The sequence below is a fragment of the Schistocerca piceifrons genome, chromosome 1 (genome assembly GCF_021461385.2).
Source record: "Schistocerca piceifrons isolate TAMUIC-IGC-003096 chromosome 1, iqSchPice1.1, whole genome shotgun sequence".
NCBI classification, from domain to species: domain Eukaryota; kingdom Metazoa; phylum Arthropoda; class Insecta; order Orthoptera; family Acrididae; genus Schistocerca; species Schistocerca piceifrons.
In genome coordinates, this window is record NC_060138.1 from 1,093,437,306 (window position 1) to 1,093,453,252 (window position 15,947).

The 15,947-nt window shown below is 46.6% G+C and overlaps 1 protein-coding gene and 1 non-coding gene across 2 annotated transcripts in view; both read left to right on the forward strand.

Annotated features, from left to right (window-relative positions):
- LOC124775692 (rap guanine nucleotide exchange factor 2) overlaps positions 1-15,947 on the forward strand; it is a 422,124-nt gene that overhangs the window by 103,383 nt on the left and 302,794 nt on the right. The gene's annotated exons all lie outside the window — the stretch shown is intronic.
- Positions 8,490-8,597, forward strand: LOC124721746. Its single transcript, XR_007006387.1, has one exon. It is a non-coding gene; the product is annotated as a U6 spliceosomal RNA (small nuclear RNA).

A 15,947-nucleotide genomic window follows, 5' to 3' on the forward strand; every position in this document is an offset into this window, starting at 1 on the left:
AAGTAAGAGCGTGGTCGGCACTACATCCAGATGGTAAAAGATATAGCCTTACCCTCCGTCCTTCATGCAGTGTCCGTAACGAATTAGTTTAGTTTGAATTGGTGACTGAGATACACAAGAAGAGAGACGAGTGTAGCTTACGCGTCGGGTTTTGAGGCTGTTATTCTCTGTAGCCACCCCAAAGATCTGAAAAAGAGTCATGCCGCGGCGTCTAATATACGGGGAAATGGTTGTAACAATGGTAAATTGTACTGAAATGCGGGAGGATCTGCAACGAATTGACGCATGGTGCAGGGAATGGTAATTGAATCTCAATCTAGACAAGTGTAATGTGCTGCGAATACACAGAAAGAAAGATCCTTTATCATTTAGCTACAATATGGTAGGTCAGCAGATGGAAGCAGTTAATTCCGTGAATTATCTGGGAGTAGGCATTAGGAGTGATTTAAAATGGAATGATCATATAAAGTTGATCGTCGGTAAAGCGGATGCCAGACTGAGATTCATTGGAGGAATCCTAAGGAAATGCAATCCGAAAACAAAAGGAAGTAGGTTACAGTAGACTTGTTCGCCCACTGCTTGCATATTGCTCACCAGTGTGGGATCCGTACCGGATAGGGTTGATAGAAGAGCGAGAGAAGATCCAACGGAGAGCAGCGCGCTTCGTTACAGGATCATTTAGTAATCGCGAAAGCGTTACGGAGATGATGGATGAGCTCTAGTGTAAGACTCTGCAAGACAGACGCTCAGTAGCTCGGTACGGGCTTTTGTTGAAGTTTCGAGAACATACCTTCACCGAGGAGTCAAGCTCCCTCCTACGTATATCTCGCGAAGAGACCATGAGGATAAACTCACAGAGATTAGAGCCCACACAGAGGCATACCGACAATCTTTCTTTCCACGAACAATACGAGACTGGAACAGAAGGGAGAACCGATAGAGGTACTCAGGGTACCCTCCGCCACACACCGTCATGTGGCTTGCGGAGTATGGATGTACATGTAGATGTAGAAGTCGAAGTTATTTGTACAAAAGCGAATAACACGCTATAAATTGCTTAAAAACGTGGATGAATTCGACAAAGTGCTGCACTCACGTTTCTTCTTGGGTATCTCAATCATGAAGGACAAAGATTCCGTCTATTTGGCTGAGAAAGAATTAAAACCATATCTTACACCATCTGTGTGTAATGCCCACCACGCTCTTAACAGACTGTACCTCTCACCACAGACAACGGAGTGGCTAACGGCGTTCACTTACAGACCAAGCGCAGCAGTGCTTCCGTAGAGTTGTCAGTGCTAACAGACTGCAGCACTGCGTGAAATAACCGCAGAAATCGATGTTGGACATACGACGAACATATCCGTTAGGACACAGCGGCCAAAATTAGATTTAATGGGCTGTGGCAGCAGAATACCGACGCGAGTGCCTTTGCTAACAGCGCGACACCATCTGCAGTGCATCTCCTGGGCTCGTGGCCATATCGATTGGGCCCTAGACGACTGGAAAACCGTGGCCTGGTGAGAAGAGATGATGGTAGAGTCAGAGTGTAGCGCAGACTATGTAGTCATTGGCCCAAATCGTTAATAAGGGACTGTGCAAGCTGGTGGTGATTCCATAACGCCGGCCGGGGTGGCCGAGCGGTTCTAGGCGCTACAGTCAGGAACCGCGCGACCGCTACGGTCGCAGGTACGAATCCTGCCTCGGGTACGGATGTGTGTGATGTCCTTAGGTTAGTTAGGTCTAAGTAGTTCTAAGTTCTAGGGGACTGATGACCTCAGGTGTTAAGTCGCACAGTGCTCAGAGCCACTTGAACCATTTGATTCCATAATGGTTTGGGCTGTATTTACATGGAATCGACATAGTCCTGTTGATGTTCAGCTACTTGGAGACCATTTGCAGCAGTTCACGGTCGCCATGTTCCCAAACAACGATGGAATTTATGTGGATGAGAATGAGCCATGTCACCATGCCACAGTTGTTCACGATTGGTTTGAAGAACATTCTGAACAATTCGAGCGAATAGTTTGGCCACACAGATCGCCCGACATGAATCCAGACGAACATTTATGGGACATAATCGAGAGGTCACTTCGCGCACAAAATCCTGCACAAGCAACACCTTCGCAATAATGGATGGCTGTAGAGGCAGCGTGGCTCAATATTTCTGCAGGGGACTTCCAACGACTTGTTAAGTCCATGCCACGTCGAGCTGCCGCACTACGCTAGTCAAAAGGACATCCGATGCGATATTAGGAGGTACCTCATGTCTTGTCACCTCTGTGTATTACAGGCTTAGCATATTGAAGACGCGGTGGCACAGACCCTCCGGACAGATAGAACGTGCTGATCCCAAAAAAAAAAAAAACACACACACACACACACACACACACACACACACACACACACACACACACACACACACACACACAGATATATGTTTATAGTCCTCCAAGGACATTCCCTGTGGTAGTCGTATGTGCAGGAGTGAGAGATAGAAATTTTCGGAAAGATAATACTTTTGGTTACAGGAGATAATTGAACAGCTGAAACTGAATGTAATTTACTTTAAGGTACGGAGATGGTTCCGTCCTAGCACCTATTGAGGTTGTCGATATACACTTGACAAACAAAAAGAGTGAAAGCCGAAAAGCTCAGCAGTAAAAAAAAAAAAAAAAAAAAAAAAAAAAAATCCACAGTTTGAGAGAGTAATTGTTGTTATTTCAGTAGTTACAAAATAGTGTCAAATTTACAAAGACATTGGCAGTATGAGCCCACTTGCCAGTATGACGTTTCTACATCTCTGACCTCGATGCGTGCACTCAGTTGGAAGGGGTATCAGAAAGCCATTATATCCTCTCCAGAGACAAAATGACCCACAACCGGCGTAACTGGTCCTTGATATCGTGGATACTGGCACTGAGTACAGTCGACATTCGAAATGGTCCCACACGCATTCTATTGGGGCAGATCTAGGACTCTTGCTAACCGCGGGAGTAGCTCAACATCACACAAACACTTCGTTCAAATGGCTTTGAGCGCTATGGGACTTAACATCTGAAGTCATCAGTCCCATAGAACTTAGAACTACTTAAACCTAACTTCCTGGCAGAAACTTCCTGGCAGAAACTTCCTGGCAGAAACTTCCTGGCAGAAACTTCCTGGCAGAAACTTCCTGGCAGAAACTTCCTGGCAGATTAAAACTGTGTGCCCGACCGAGACTCGAACTCGGGACCTTTGCCTTTCGCGGGCAAGTGCTCTACCATCTGAGCTACCGAAGCACGACTCACGCCCGGTCTTCACAGCTTTACTTCTGCCAGTATCTCGTCTCCTACCTTCCAAAGCTGTGAGGACCGGGCGTTAGTCGTGCTTCGGTAGCTCAGATGGTAGAGCACTTGCCCGCGAAAGGCAAAGGTCCCGATACGAGTCTCGGTCGGGCACACAGTTTTAATCTGCCAGGAAGTTTCATATCAGCGCACACTCCGCTGCAGAGTGAAAATCTCATTCTGGTAACCTAAGGTCATCACACACATCCATGCCCGAGGCAGGATTCGAACCTGCGACTGTAGCGGTCGCACGGTTCCAGACTGAAGCGCGTAGAGCCGCGCGGCCACACCGGCCGGCAAACACTGCCTTGTGTGGACGAGCATTTCCTGCTGAAAAATAATACAACGAGTTCCATGAGAAGTAACACATGATGTTTGCGGAGTACTGTTGTACTGTCAGATTTCCCTCAATCACTACCAACTGTCCTCTGAAGTCATACCTGATGTTTGTGCAAAACCTGATGCCCCGACTAACGCTGGTGTGCCTCTCCGTAACGTTGGAAGAATGGAACCTGTCCCCATGTCGCGGCCATACTTGCAGACGATGGCCGTTCCAGGTTGTGTAGAACCCATGATTCAACGCTGAACGCTTTCGAAGCCATTGATCATCAGTCCATGCCTCCCATTGATGGCACGGCTCCAAACGCTGCCTTTTGTGCTGTGGTGTTAATGGCAGCTTATGCATGGGACGGTAATTCCATAGTCAGGCTGCTCCTGGTCTCTGACCAATGGTGCGGGACGAAACAGAATGTTGCACGAAATCCATTACTTGCTCTCGAGGGGGGAGGGGGTAGAAGCAGGTGTGAAGAACTGACGATGTGCTTCGTTCTCAATACGGGGTTGTCATCCACCCTGGTGATGGTCACACTTGATCGATAGGAACCTTGACGACGAGTATTTCTGCTCTCAAGTTCGTACGCAGTCCAACACTGAACCACTGTCACGCCCCACAAATGTGGATATTGCACGATTCAGTCACTTGGCTAAATGGGGACCGCGTTTCAAACTATGTCAGGTGTCCATAACGCTGTCTCAGACGAGTACGTGGCATCTACGTGTCCTCCACAGTGATCACGCAGCGTCTGAAGCTGTTCACTCCCCTTGTACACCTTTCCACGCCTGGTGTCAGCACTAAATACGAAGAACGCTCATTCACTGCTGTGGCCGTTCTAACTGTCAGAAAGAATTGTGACCCTGATCATACATACCTGGAAATGTGTATACGTGTACTATGTTAAATTGGCATCCAACCATGTCTTGTGGGTGCGTCATTGTTTGGAAGTGTGTGTGTGTGTGTGTGTGTGTGTGTGTGTGTGTGTGTGTGTGTGTGTGTGTTTATTTTTATTTTTCATACATGCTGTCCTGACACTCATATTTCCCAATGTTTTCGTCACTGAAGTGTAAATGTGGAGTTTCAGTTATGTGACTGGAACACTGCAGACCAGCCCGTTGCAAAGGTGTGGATAATGTAATCACTGTGCTTTGGATGTTGTACTACTGCAGCGCCGTTGCGTCAGAAACAATGTAGCATGACCGCATGTTGCTCTTGTCAAGCGAACATAACATTCCATTCCGTTGGGTTGGCAGCATTGTTATTTGTTAATTGTACCTGCAGTCGTTAAATCCTAATACGCTATCTTCGCTTAATTCGGTGGAGGATATCTTGCGTGAATATGATTGGAAAAGTAATAGGTCACCATTAAACTGTTGTACATGTACATAGCTGTCATCTATGTAGTAGAACACACTTTTAACTTCGAGCTTTCAACTAGCTTTCTGTCTTTTCCTTCCTGACTATACCAGAGGTTACCCAAAAGTAGGACTGATAACAGGTCCACGCCTTATTAATTGACGTAAATCCCCCTGATGGACGTATTTGTCCCTCGAAACGCGCGGTGGAAAGTATAATCAATGGCGTTGTTTACAGGTATTTGTATTTCTCAGTTGGGGTGCAGATACATTCATCACTGTGTATACGCAAGTGGAACATAACACGGTCTCGCCAACATTTGTTGGAAATGCCCTTCGGCATGCTTTGGGCCCAACTTGTATTACGTAGAACTGTCTAAAGATTTATCTAATTCATACTACGGTGAGGTCTCTCCTGAGTAAGACTGCTTTAGTGCATTTCTCTTTCCACCGTGCAAGGTGGTACAGCAGTAAGACACTGGATTCGTATACGACAGTTCAAATCCCCTTGCGGACTTTCAGATTTAGGTATTTCGTAATTTGTAAATATCGGTTTAGGGAAAATCCCTGGATGGTCGATCTGAAAACACACAGCCCATTTCCTCCACTGTTCTGAGCTTGTTATACACGTGTAATGACATAGTCACCGGTGGCATGTTACGTCATAACCGTCCTCCGGTTTCTCTTTCGTACAAAAAATCTGACTTGTTTTGTGATCGACACGCCTTTCTCCGACTAAATAGAGCTGAAACCTCGTCTAAAGCATCATACGCCTTGAAGTGTTCGCTCAGGCAGGTTCAAATGGTTCAAATGGCTCTGAGCACTATGGGACTTAACTTCTGAGGTCATCAGTCGCCTAGAACTTAGAACTACTTAAACCTAACTAACCTAAAGACATCACACACACCCATGCCCGAGGCAGGATTCGAACCTGCGACCGTAGAGGTCGCTCGGTTTCAGACTTTAGCGCCTAGAACCGCACGGCCACTCGTTCAGGCAGGATCTCTTCCGTCATCTCCCGTTCTCGTAGTGAGTCAAGGCAGCCCATTTTCAGAGCTACATTTGCTGTACCTTGTAAACACACAAGGCAGGGATGGGAGCACTCACCAGTAATGGCCCCATCTAAGAGCCTGCCGAACCCACGCTCTGCGTACTTCGGACTTAACTCTGGTGGGCGACACGGCGCAGCTTGAGGTGTGTGTCAGCAGCCAGTGTACGACACCACTGGGCTTTTTCGAGAGGCTGCAGTGATTGCCGTTGCAGGGAATGTGACATCGCCGTATCCCTCCCCCTCCATTTCATCCCCTCAACAGCCCTCGCACCACATCAACACTGCATATCTGCACCATTGCTATTGTGATTAAAAAAGCCCTTAAAATTTTCTCGTTAAATAACAGATGCAATTTTCTGCGTGGGTTTGTTCAGTATTATTACACACCACACTCCCTCATTTTCAGGTAGCAGTTTTCTTTGAACTTGCTATTGATTATACTTTTCGATCGAAAGGATGCTAACAGCTGTTCAAATTACTTTTTCCACAGTGACAATTTTACGACGTTCTTAATAGGTCGCTTTCTTGTCTGTTTGTACGTCTGTTCGGTACCAATCATGCAAATGATTTTAAACTGACGTCCTGTGAACTGGAGACCTGAACATTAAAACATAGCTCAGAACTGAATAACAAGGCATGTTAACTCACTCACTTGCTAGTCTGTTCGGTAGTCGGGGAGTTGGCGGGATCGAAAAAGGTTGGTGACACTTGAATCTCTGCTGCTCTACAGTACCGGAGTGTAGTGAGCGGAGGAACACGGCTGAGCTGAGAGCCGGCCGCTGTGGCCGAGCGATTCTAGGCGCTTCAGTCCGGAACCGCGCTGCTGCTACGGTCGCAGGCTCGAATCCTGCCTCGGGCATGGATGTGTGTGATGTCTTCAGGTTAGTTAGGTTTAAGTAGTTCTGAGTCTAGGGGACTGATGACCTCAGATGTTAAGTCCCATAGTGATCAGAGCCATTTGATCGTTGCGGGCACGTGACGCGGTCATACGCAATGGCATGAAGTGGTGGCTTTCAAGTATCCATTACTATTTTAAAAATATTTGTCGTTATTGAACGGAAATGCAAAGTATGAAGTCAATCCGAAACCAATTACGTAACAAAAATGTTCTTATCTAAATGAAGAAGCTGGGTGTTACGCTTAAGAGTGTGTCTTGGTATAACAAAAAATTGTGATTATGCAAAAATAGCTATTTTTGATTTCGTTACGAATGAGGCAAGTTCTTCACGGTAACACAGTTGCACGGCGTGCAAACCCTCTGGCGCTGGAACACAAACCAAATGTGTAATGTAATGTATAAATTCTGCACTTTTCGTATATGTAGCTGAGCATTGGTCATTGTTGCGACATTAGTTTACTACAGGCGTAGGATACGAGGGCTATTCATAAATTAACCACTAATTGGCTACGAAAAGAAAGAAAACATTAGGTGAAATCTTTTTATATAATTTACAATCTGTATTTAAATTTCTTCATCCCTTCATCAAAGAATGGTACTGGCTGGTGCTGCATGCTGCAGCCATTTGTTGGCAGCACGATTGAGCTCATCATTGGTGATGAAGTGCTGGGTATTCAGCCACGCCTTCAGCTTGGGGAAGAGAGAAAAGTCGCTTGGTGCCAAGTCTGTACCATAGGGAGGATGTTGAAAACTCTCCCAGCCGAAAAGTCTGAGTTTTTCTTTCGTTCGATTAGCAGTATGGAATCGAGCATTTTCATGAAAAATCACGTATGCTTTGGTAATGACCTCGCTTCGCTGTCGGAGCTACGTAAGAGTCTAAAAATAAACCTGCAATGTCATAGTATTCTCACACATTTCTCTCATGAAATCTGTTGTCAAAATACCGACGGATCCCAGGAAACTGTAATCATCATTTTTATGTTTCACAGCGTATGTTTGAACTTCCCGGCTTATTGGGAGAATGGGTGTGCACCCAATGTTTGAACTGTTCCTGAACTGCGGGGTTCACGTACTGTACCCATGTACCGTTCCCAGTCGCGATATTGTTCAGAAATTCCTCCCCCTCACGTGCTTGTGCTGAAGAAATATCAACGCCGAAACCCTTCTTTCAGTTTTTTGAACATCGGATAGACATTTTAGTATCCACCGTGCACAAAATTTACGGTAACCTAACTTTATCCGTGACAGTGTTAAAGACGGTTGCTCTTAAAATCTGAGGCACGTCTCCAGAAAGTCCGGAAATTGTGAGCCGACGTCTCACACGCACAATTTTGTCATCACATTGCACGAGTTCAACAGTCACCTCTGAATGTCTTCCTCGACCACTTTCATTGTGCACATTTGTGGGATGAGGCTTGAATTTTCTGAACCACTCCCTCATAATACCATCGCTCTTAACTCCACCCCGATGCTCGCAACGAAATTGACGTTGAACCTCGGCGGCATTCTCTCTTCTTGCTTGCACGTACTCGCTTCGGCGGTACGTACACTAAAATTGGAACGATACAGAGAAGAGTAGCATGTCCTCTGCGCAAAGATGACACCAAAATCGCTGGAAGCGAATGACAGAACATACCTTGCTACTGACTGGAAACACCGTAACACTCTGCATTTTAATCACTCGCTGCTTATACACTACTGGCCATTAAAATTGCTACACCACGAAGATGACGTGCTACAGAAGCAAAATTTAACCGACAGGAAGAAGATGCTGTGATATGCAAATGATTAGCTTTTCAGAGCATTCACACAAGGTTGGCGCCGGTGCCGACACCTACAACGTGCTGACGTGAGGAAAGTTTCCAACCGATTTCTCATACACAAACAGCAATTGACCGGCGTTGTCTGGTGAAACGTTGTTGTGATGCCTAGTGTAAGGAGGAGAAATGCATACCATCACGTTTTCGACTTTGATACAGGTCGGATTGTAGGCTATCGCGATTGCGGTTTATCGTATCGCGACATTGCTGCTCGCGTTGGTCGAGATCCAATGACTGTTAGCAGAATATGGAATCGGTAGGTTCAGGAGGGTAATACGGAACGCCGTGCTGGATCCCAGCAGCCTCGTATCACTAGCAGTCGAGATGACAGGCGTCTTATCCGCATGGCTGTAACAGATCGTACAGCCACGTCTCGATCCCTGAGTCGACAGATGGGGACGTTTGCAAGACAACAACCATATGCACGAACAGTTCGACGACGTTTGCAGCAGCATGGACTATCCGCTCGGAGACCATGGCTACGGTTACCCTTGACGCTGCATCACAGACAAGAGCGCCTGAGACGGTGTACTCAACGACGAACCTGGGTGCACGAATGGCAAAACGTCATTTTTTCGGATGAATCCAGGTTCTGTTTACAGCATCATGATGGTCGCATCCGTGTTTGGCGACATCGCGGAGAACGCACATTGCGAGCGTGTATTCGTCATCTTTATACTGGCGTAGCACCCGGCGTGATGGTATGGGGTGTCACTGGTTACACGTCTCGGTCACCTCTTGCTCGCATTGACGGCACTTTGAACAGTGGACGTTACATTTTAGATGTGTTACGACCCGTGGCTCTACCCTTCATTCGATCCCTGGCGAAACCCTACAATCCAGCAGGATAATGGACGACAGCATGTATAAGGTCCTGTACGGGCCTTTCTGGATACGGAAAATGTTCGACTGCTTTCCTGGCCAGCACATTGTCCAGATCTCTCACCAGTTGAAAACGTCTGGTCAATGGTGGCCGAGCAACTGGCTTGTCACAATACGCCAGTCACTACTGTGGTATCGTGTTGAAGGTGTACACGCCATCCAAGTTCTGTTTGACTCAGTGCCCAAGCGTATCAAGGCCGTTATTACGGCCAGAGGTGGTTGTTCCGGGTACTGATTTCTCAGGATCTATGCACCCAAGTTGCGTGAAAATGTAATCACATGTCAGTTCTAGTATAATATATTTGTCCAATGAAGAGTCGTTTATCATCTGCATTTCTTCTTGGTCTAGTAATTTTAATGGCCAGTAGTGTACATTGACGAACGCAAGAGAAAAATGAGACTACGCTACTGTAGGTGTTTGCTTTTATAACCACCCAGGCGGCATAAAGCTATAAACATTTTTATGTTTTATTAGCAAATCGGGTGTTAATTTATTGTATCACAGGCACAGGAAATTTCTGTCGGTCTTCCGCTCCGTCTAGGAGTGAAAACATTAGTCTCAGGCCATACTTGGGTATGTAAAACATTATCATCTGCCCTTTGTACGCCCTAAGAGTTCGCATGTGAAGTTAAAAAAGACTGTTATCCACCTGCTGTGCAGAGTATGTGTGAAATAAGCACCTTTCTTCAAGCTGAAAACTGCAGCGTTCTTCAGATACCAGTCTTCAGAGGGAAGAAGAAGAGGTGGGGATGAAGGATGATGGGAAGGGGAGTGAAAGGTGGAAAAAGCTTCAGAGGTAATGAACAGTGTGTGGTAGGGTGATACTCCCACTCCCCCTGATCTCGGTTTCACGTTTTAACACTTTTAACTGTAAGCGGACTTTCATCTGCAACGTCGACTTTGAAAATACAAGCCGGATCTACTCTCAACAGCGATGTCGACACGTTGTAAAATTGTCTTTCAACACTGGCCGACTGCGTGGATGCTAACTGACCAGCAGTGTTGCCTATAGCGAGACAAAACTGCTCCATAAAATGTACGTAGGCACGGAAGGCCGAGTTAATGGCCTCTAGTGGGTCGATGTTATTGCTGTTCATGTAGTGGATTCCTTACCGCACCTCTGTCATTGCATTTATGATGCAGTACGTAACACAGTTTCCATCCATTAATGACCATAGTTCGACATCTATGGGAGCTCTCGTAAGGGCACTGTTTGTTGTACGCGGAAGCTTATCCCCACTAAACATAGTAGCCGTGACCAACATACCTGAAGTCTTCCGTGCCACGAGACATCCAAATTATGTTAATTCCACAATATAGGTTGTCCTCAAGCGTGTCTCTTTTTTTTGGAACTAAACAACGTAAACGTTATAGCAACAAGCTACGGTCATAGCACAGAAAAAATATCACAGGAGTGAGATTCGGTGATTGCGCTTGCCGTGGAAAAAGACATACCTAGTCGAACTAATGATCATGTTATTGGCAACTAAAGACAACTTTACAAGACAAGAGAGAACTTCAGAAGACAAGATTGCTAAAAAAGCATTTTATTTGGTGATCGGTTTCGACAGATCATCACATCTTATGTTTTTGAATTTTTTCAATATATCGTCCATCAGTGTTCAAAGGCGCTTAGACTGCATTCGTGCATCCCGCTACCACGAAGATCACTACACGTAGGCATGTCAAATGTGTATGCATATCAACATAACTGTACTGCGCTAGTTGCAGGTGGGAATGTACACCACCAGCTGGCAGCTGACAGAAGTGGCGTAAACCGAACGACCTCCATGTACATCCACCAGGTGACAGTGTGGCGGTTGATTGAATTATTATATTGCAACAGAGTTCTGTTTATGCTTGTGCATATTACGTTTACGTTTGACATGCCTATGCTTGGCGATCTCCATGGCGGTGGTGTGCACGTATGCAATTTGAAGTGACTTGTATCACTCATGCATAATATGCTGTAAAAATTCAAAGGCATAAGATGCGATGATGATAGCACAGTTCTGTCGAAAGTGGTCATCAAATAAAATGCTTTTGTAGCGATCTTGGCTTGTGAAGTTTTCTTCAGTTACCATAGATTGCAGATTGCGACCAGCATGGCCATGTTAGGAATGTACAATGACCAGGGAATTGTTGTTCAGGACACTAATGTCGTGGAAGGGTGTTGCAACATCGTGCTGCAATCGGATGTTCGCACAAGCAATAAACGCAATGAAACTTCCTGTCAGATTAAAACTGTGTACCGGACCGAGATTCAAACTGGGGACCATTGCCTTTCGCGGGAAAGTGCTCTACTAACTGAGCTACCCAAGCACGACTCACGACCCGTCCCCACAATTTTACTTCCGCCAGTACCTCGTCTTCAGCAACTACGATCGCACATCTCGGATGAACGCCATGTAGCATAGGTTTGCAACAAATTAGGTCCAATTTTTTCTACACAAATTTACATAATTTTGCAAGTAGATTTAATAAAATGTTGTATTATTGAATAATACTGCTTAAACCAAGTATACTGATTAAAGATATTGCACTCAAAAAATTAAATGTCATTGCAGTAAATAAATTACAAATTCCATAAACTTTCGTTTCTTTAAAGTAACGCAGACTCGAAATCTTACTGTTTGTGGCAGGTTCTGTATGATGGACACTCCGTAAGTTATTTGGCGTCCTCAACAGGCAGAAGTCGACAAAAATTGGAAGCCTTGGTCAGATACACCGTGACTTAGCACTCGAATGCCAGCCTTTGAAATCCTACACTATCGTAACTGTGTAGATGGCAGCTGTGTAGATGGCACCTGTGTGTATAGAGCGCACCGTTGCCACGTATATCATGTCAGCACCATAAAGAAATGAATGCTACGAAACATGTGTCTGTAGCTACCTGGAAGTAATGACAGTGTGACAGAGGCGCACATTTACAGTCACAGGTGGAAAGATTCTTGTCGTAGGCAGAAGATACGAACACGAGGTATAGCAGAGCTCTACTATTAACTTGCTAAGGGTCCCAGACTCAAGTATTCAAGCATCAGTCGAACGAGTGTTTTGTAAGGCACTTCTTTTCGTGAATGAATTACATTTCCTTACGGTTCTACCAATGATTCTCAGCGTGGCATCTGCTTTTCCTACTACGTTTCTTATTTTGGTCACTAAAACGACAGTACTGCTCTGCATAAAATGTATCCTAAGAACACGGCATCACCGTGAGCGACTTTGTGTACGCCGCATTGAATCTCATGGACAAACAGACCGATCCGGGTTTCGCAAGGTTCCATATTGGTTTCTGTAGATGATTTTCGTTGTCCAGAAGTGTTATAGTACGTGAGGATGCAACATGGTCAATAATTATACGACAGACTGACGTCAGCGATATATGCCTTGAAATTATGTACGTCTGTCCGACGACTATTTCACCCAAGAAGTGTTACGCACTCAGCGTAACTTACCGTTGTTAAGAACTGTGTCGCTTACGTACATAACATGTTACTCGTTGTCGTGTAACTGAGCGAGGTGACGCAGTCCAAGCTTGTTCTCCGTCTCTAATGACCTCGTCGTGGACGGTACATTAAATCCTAATCCTCCTTCCTTCCTTCCTTCATGGTCACGTTGCTGCAGATGGAGACGACGAATGTCGGTCTCGAGCGTGGCGCAGTGAGTGGAGCGGCGAGCGATAGGCTCAGGATTTAGTGTTGGCGTGCGGCGCGTCTGTGACCCGCCGACCCCCGGGCTGTGTGTGTGTGTGTGTGTGTGTGTGTGTGTGTGTGTGTGTGTGGGCGGCGCGCTGTGGGCCGCGGCGGGGCCCACGCCGCCTCACGCCCAGCGCGTCCGGGATCCGCTCACCACAGCTCGCCAGCTGGACGAGTTAAACGGCCGGGTACCGGGCACAGCACGCGCTGCGAGGCGTGGAGGTATGCGAGCGCACTGATCAAAACTGGTGTTACCTAGAGGCTTTAGGAAGTAAGTCACACGTGTCGTTCCGTGCTAAGATACACTACTGGCCATCAAAATTGCTACACCAAGAAGAAATGCAGATGATTAACGGGTATTCAATGGACAAATATATTATACAACAACTGACATGTGATTACATGGGTGCATAGATCCTGAGAAATCAGTACCCAGAACAACCACCTCCGGCCGTAATAACGGCCTTGATACGCCTGGGCATTCAGTCAAACAGAGCGTGGATGGCGTGTACAGGTACAGGTACAGCTGCCCTTGCAGCTTCAACACGATATCACAGTTCATCAAGAGTAGTGACTGGCGTATTGTGACGAGCCAGTTGCTCGGCCACCGTTGACCCGACGTTTTCAATTGGTGAGAGATCTGGAGAATGTGCTGGCCAGGAAAGCAGTCGAACATTTTCTGTATCCAGAAAGGCCCGTACAGGACCTGCAACATGCGGTCGTGCATTATCCTGCTGAAATGTAGGGTTTCGCCAGGGATCGAATGAAGGGTAGAGCCACGGGTCGTAACACATCTGAAATATAACGTCCACTGTTCAAAGTGCCGTCATTGCGAACAAGAGGTGACCAGGACGTGTAATCAGTGGCACCCCATACCATCACGCCGGGTGATACGACAGTGTGGCGATGACGAATGCACGCTTCCAATGTGCGTTCACCGCGATGTCGCCAAACACGGATGTGACCATCATGATGCTGTAAACAGAACCTGGATTCATCCGAAAAAGTGACGTTTTGCCATTCGTGCACCCAGGTTCGTCGTTGAGTACACCATCGCAGGCGCTCCTGTCTGTGATGCAGCGTCAAGGGTAACCGCAGCCATGGTCTCTGAGCTGATAGTCCATGCTACTGCAAACGTCGTCGAACTGTTCGTGCAGATGGTTGTTGTCTCAGGGATAGAGACGTGGCTGCACGATCCGTTACAGCCATGCGGATTAGATGACTGTCATATCGGCTGCTAGTGATACGAGGCCGTTGGGATCCATCACGGCGTTCCGTATTACCCTCCTGAACCCACCGATTCCATATTCTGCCAACAGTCACTGGATCTCGACCAACGCGAGGAGCAATGTCGCAATACGATGAACTGCAATCGCGATAGGCTACAATCCGACCTTTATCAAAGTCGGAAGCGTGATGGTACGCATTTCTCCTCCTTACACGGGGCATCACAACAACGTTTCACCAGGCAACGGAGGTCAATTGCTGTTTGTGTATGAGAAATCGGTTGGAAACTTTCTTCGTGTCAGCACGTTGAATGTGTCGCCACCGGCGCCAACCTTGCGTGAATGCTCTGAAAAGCTAATCATTTGCATTACATAGCATCTTCTTCCTGTCCGTTAAATTTCGCGTCTGTAGCACGTCATCTTCGTGGTGTAGCAGTTTTAATGGGCAGTAGTGTAATAACGCAGCGAGAGTGATGCATTGTCAGACGAAAGTTCGTGTTCCCGGTATCCTGAAGATACAGTTCTGTTGCGGAACGGATAACATGTGCATTACACAATGCTAGTGAAATGACGCAGCAACTGGAAAATGTACTCCAAAGCCGATGTACGCGGGGCGGTACGTTTCTTGTAGGCATAACGTCTAAATTGCACACAAAATTCACCGTGAAACTATGACCTTTCGAGGACCAAATGCAGTGTCGCGTCCAACCGTAATGAAATGGTACCAACAATTTGACTAAGGCTTCACAGTCGTGGGCGTTACCGATCTGGAGTACCAGAGATTGTACCATCTTATTACCCACTTTTTAGCTTGCTGAAAGAACATCCGCGGGGTGGGGAGGTGGAGGGAGATAATTCAGAAGGATGAGGATGTTCACACAGCGGTTCTCAAATGACTTTGTGGCCAAGGAACCGATGTCTATCGCCGACGTTCTGAACATTTGATTGAACGTTCCAGCTGTAGTATACACAGACTCGGTGACTGACTAAACTAAACGAAACTAAACTCTGTCCGAACAGCCCTCGGAAGGCCCAACGGTACTGATCGACCGCCTTGTCATTCTCAGCCCATAGGCGTCACTGGATGCTCAGTACGCCGCCCTCCCGTTCGTTATCAGTTTTCGTATTCGGAGCCGCCACTTCTCAGTCAAGTAGCTTTTCAGTTTACCTCATAAATTCTGAGTGCATCCCACTTGCCAACGGCGTCCGGTAACCCGAACGGTCACCCATCCAAGTGCTAGCCCAGCCCGGCAGCGCTTAACTTCGGTGATCTGACGGGAACCGGTGTTACCATTGCGGCAAGGTGACATGTACAGGGTATCAGCTGCCCCTAATGCTATCGTTTTATGCAGCCCACTA